At 35.9% G+C, this 5,093-nt stretch overlaps 1 pseudogene; it reads right to left on the bottom strand.

Annotated features, from left to right (window-relative positions):
* Positions 1 to 953: 953 nt before the first annotated feature.
* Positions 954 to 1,372, bottom strand: LOC114039721 (annotated as a pseudogene).
* Positions 1,373 to 5,093: the final 3,721 nt, after the last annotated feature.

Below are 5,093 nucleotides of genomic sequence, written 5' to 3'. Positions count from 1 at the left end.
GGGAATTGAACTTAATTTGGGGCATGGTCATGTTGAATGGAAATGAAATTCCTCGTATAAAAAGTGCAGCTAAATTTATAATGTTTGGTGATTCAGTGTGCTCTCTATAAAAAGGACTTCAGTTTTGTTGTCCTCTGCTATGAGGCAGCCTGGAAATCTATTAATAAGGACCCATGAATGATGGCCTAGAGTACAGCTGGTGAGGTTTATAAGATAGTAACAATCACAGAGGTAGTATTTTATATGCAGTGTGAACAAATTTTTATATTGTACCAATAAACACAATCAGCTATAACTTACTGGCTATTTTGGCGTAAAGATATAAAAGAGAATTGGAGGAATAACTAGGTCTTAGAAACAAATTAGGTTATTCCTATTGCACTACTCTAGTGCTTCCCCCCTTTCTACAATCCCCTCCAAAAAAAAAAAAGTATGTGCAGGAAGCAGAGTGGATGTTACAAAGGCAGATTTTTCATCTAATTGAATATGAGAAAAATCTAGTTATCGACTCTGTTGTAACTCTGACCCAATCTCAGCTGCAGTAACACCCTTCATGTAGGATCCAGAGTTGAAAAAACACTTAGTATTGCTTTTTAGCATATGACACCATATTTAAGTAAAATAGCTAATAAAATCACTGATACAGTAAATGTACCTTTATGGGCTCCTTTTATGTTAATGGTTACCTAATATAACAAAGTTAATTGTACATGTTCCATATATGTGGGTTGTTAATTTTGATTAAAGAAAGGATCCTCATTAGGATCCTCAAAGGATACTTTTTTAGTTTGAATCTTCATGAAATGTTGGATTCAAGAACAGAATTTTTTAAATAAATGAAACAGACCAATAGTAAGAGAATTGAATTAAAAAAATAAATGCTTAAGTATATGTAAATAAAACAATGCTTTTTTTTTTAATAGTTGCAATCCATTTATTAAAAGAGATGATTGGTTAGGCATCTGCAATGTTGACTTCAACTTCTACACCTGGTTCAATGCTGATAGAAGTGCTCTGTTTAACAATTTCGGAAGGACTGTGCAAATCAATAAGGCGTTTGTGGATTCTCATCTGGAACCTATCCCAAGTCTTTGAACCTTCACCGCAAGGAGTTTTTCTAGTTGTGATTCGAAGTGTCTTAGTGGGCATTCGAACAGGTCCCTTCACTTTCAAGTTCTTTTCTTTGGCTCCTCTAATTAGACAAGCACACACTTTCTCGAGGGACTTCACATTGAGGCTGGTGAGGGTGATCCGCATCCGGTGAATGGCCACTTCGGGCTCCACGAGGGTCTTGCTGGTGTCTTTGAATGCCATGGCAGTGGTGCGGCTTCCTGACCGACTTATTCCTCGGTGAGAGCGAACCGCGGTGAGTCAGGAGGACGAGAGGCGGCCACTGCGCGGCTGCAGCGGCAATACCTTCATCAAACAGCAAAACAATGCTTTTTAAACAAATTGTGTCCTATTAAGAATGATAGCGGACCCAATTTGGAGGAAGGGTGGTTAGGCTGATATAGAGACAGCCAGTTAAATACAGCAGTGGACCTTGAGTCAACAACACCTGAGTTCAAGTACAGCCTCAGTTACTTGTCTTTGTGGTCCTTGCAATTCACTTAATTACTTTCTGACTCAGCTTCCACATCTCCAAAATTAGGATAATGAAAATAGCACTTACCTTCTAGGGTTGTTGTGAGTTTAAAATGAGGTATTTGTCAAATGTTTTGCAAGTCTTAAAGCACTATATAAATGCTAGCTATATATAAACTTTTGCAGGAAAATCTTTGGTGAATTTGAAGGAGGAGGAGTTTCATTTACTCTAAATTTGGATCTCTATGTGATATCATAATAAGCACTTAATATTTTTAACTAATTCATACCTTCATTTATTCACCTTATAGCATAGAATGCCTCTCTGTGTGATTAATGACATTCACTCATACAAAAAAGAAGACAAAGGGAGGTTATGATCTCTCTGCTCAACTAATTCTAAGAAGGTTACATAGGAGATGAATTAGATTTGATTAACTTGATCCTAGAGGGCAGGACTTGGAACAACGACTGGAAGTTTCAAAGAGGCAGGTTTCAGCTAATTTAAGGAAAAATAATAATAATTCATAACAATTAAAACTGTTTAAAAGTGGAAAGGAGTGCCTAGAGAGGAGGATCTATTTCACTGGAGGTATTCAAGCAGATGTTGCATGATCACATGTTAAAATTCCTGTTCAGCCATGTTTTAGATAAAATGATCTCAGATATATCTTCTTCAACTCTGTTATTCGATAATTAAATGAGTAGCAAGATATATGCCCAAGTCATTTTTCTGATAGGGAAGACACAATAGCTTTGAAATTACGCCACCTCATAAGGCTTCATATACAAATATACTGGCATTCTGTATAGTATATGGGCTACCACGTAGTATATATGCTATTTGGACTGGGCTAAAAGTGAGATATTCTTTCATCTAGGTTTGAGGAACTTCTACTTTTCTGGGGTCGGTTTTTGTGCTATTTTTCCACTTGCGACAAATCAGTTTCATGTCAGTGCATTTGCAAACAGCAAATCACTGTGGTTTAATGCAGATTTATTTGTCTACTGCTCACAATTTTGTCAGATTAATACTTATAATTCATGATCTTAGGTAAAAACTTGGAAGTGGGATACAGAATGGACAAAATTGTGCACTGATAAATTTTAACTAGTATCTGATAATGGATGTTGATAATTGAGCTTCACACTCCCTAATGTAAAAAGTTAGTAATTAAGCTATCTTCTAATGTCTGAAATATTTGGAGGACTACTTGACAATGCAAACACGCGTGAATATTTCAGTGGATCCATGATCTCTGTGATATGTGTGTTTCCTCCAAAAGAACAAATAATATTGTATCCCTGTTTTCCCATCCTGTGCATTGCCTGTATGAAGCCACAAATCTTCTTTCTATAGACTATCTCATAAATGTCTTAGAGTCTTCTATTAGAGCTTTTAACATTTCATGGGTAACACTAAAAAAAATTGGGCTGTGTCGCTGTAATCTTTCTCATGCCACATGACTAACTTATATCCTTTTGTAATCAACCACTTTTCTGGAAGATGGCCTTCCTTTAAAGAGGAATCATGGTATAGTGAATAGGAAGCTCACCTTGTAACCAGAAGGAACTAGCTTACAGTACTTCTTCTCACACATACTGGCGGTACAGACTTTCGAATGTTACTTTACCTTTTAGTGTTCTAGACAGTTCTCCAAGACTGTAAGTTGCTGCATTGGTAGAAAGAATATCCTCATTGAGAATTTCCTATTTCAATGAAATTAAAGTACAGGTCTGATCCCTATTCTCTATTCCTAATGCCACCTACCTGCATACAAATAAGTAATCATTGGCAGTATGTACATTTATATATAGTATATTGCTACTCATCATGTGTTTCTCCATTACCATTTAGATAGCCCACCAGTATGTTTTTTCTGAGATTATAATGTTGGTGTTTGTTTTATTTAAAAAAAAAGATGGTTTGGGGCACAAGGCACAAGAAAGCAGGCTAGATCATTGAAAGCACTAAGAAATATCTCAAATACAATAAAAATGCAGTACATTCTTCTACTCATTTTTTTCCAAACTGAGTTTAACTGGGCCACAATAATATAACTATATTTGTAATCATTTTTAGTGCCCAATTCAAATTAGATAGACATGAAATCATCAATAAATTGCAAGTAAACTGAAGTAACTTAAGATTTTTATAACATATGATAAGAAAATTAGATGATTATCTTGATTTAATAAAATACATATCTGCTCATTAAAATACAGAATAATATATACACATGTTCAATTAAATATATTATATGACTTTTTATTTTGACATAAAAATCTTTCAGAAATGTTTGGTTAAAAATTAGAAAAAAGAGATATAGTTCATGCTTCAAATGCCCTATCTTATCATTATCCAATTCCTTGATACATTGAAAGTAACTCTACCTGGAAAGACAAGATAGCAGATAAAATGCCTTCATGAAAAATGACTCTGGAAATAATATTAAATAAAGTCTCTGAACTTTCTCTAAGAAAGATTTACACAGTCTGGGTCCTTCATCTGCAACCAACATGTTATCAAACCTTGTTCAACAATATGGATACCCCACAAGCTGACTTTAAAGGCCTGCAAAACAAGACAAGGTTAGGGTAGTTTTGCCAATAATTTTGATATTTATTAATAGTATCTTCTAAGATAACTTAAACAGGGCAGCTAAGTGGAGCAGTGGATAGAATGGGCCTAGAGTCAAGAAGATCTGAGTTCAAGTCCAGCCTCAGACACTTACATTGACCCTGGGCAAGTCACTTACCCCTGCTTGCCTCAGTTTCCTCATCCATAAAATGAGCTGGAGAAGGAAATAACAAACCACTCCAGTATTTTTGCTAAGAAAAATACCCAAAAGGGGTCACAAATAGTCAGACACAACTGAAAGCAACTAAAAAGCAACAAGATAACAAAACCCTCTTATCCCAAACCCACATACTTTCACAGGGGAAAAAAACCAACAACAACTAAAAAATGTCACATACTAGTGAGTCCATCAACATAAATGTTATACAAACACTGATGAGTCTTCATAGCCATGGATGAATCCTTTGTATTAGATTCCTGTTTATCACAGCCAACCTTCCAGACCTTCTCTCCACTTTGTACTCACTTCAATCCATTAATCCCACCCCCAAATGTGTCTGTCTCTTTCTCTCTGTCTGTCTGTCTGTTTTCCTCTCTCTCCCCATCTTCCTCCCTCCATCCTTCTCTCTCTACCTCTGTCTCTGTCTCTCTCTGTCTCTGTCTCTCTCCAATCTCTCTCCTTTCTATTTTCCCTTTGGCTTATAAAAGTGTCTAGATCCACCTTACCTTGGAAAAAAAATCACTCAACACACTAACTCATTAAACTGTCATCTAAAATGTCTAATAAATGGCTTTCCAGATATAATTCCAGGAAAAAGTAGTGCTCAATGGTATAGTGGATAGGTTTCTAGAATTGTGATAGACAACTTATGGCTTCTGAACATCTCTCTGATACTTGCCAGCTGTGTATCCTTGGGCAAGTCACCTA

This window comes from Vombatus ursinus, unplaced genomic scaffold, assembly GCF_900497805.2.
Source record: "Vombatus ursinus unplaced genomic scaffold, bare-nosed wombat genome assembly UNPS02012179.1, whole genome shotgun sequence".
NCBI lineage: Eukaryota > Metazoa > Chordata > Mammalia > Diprotodontia > Vombatidae > Vombatus > Vombatus ursinus.
The sequence above is the reverse complement of the archived record's forward strand: the minus strand, read 5'-3'. Positions and strand labels throughout refer to the sequence as shown.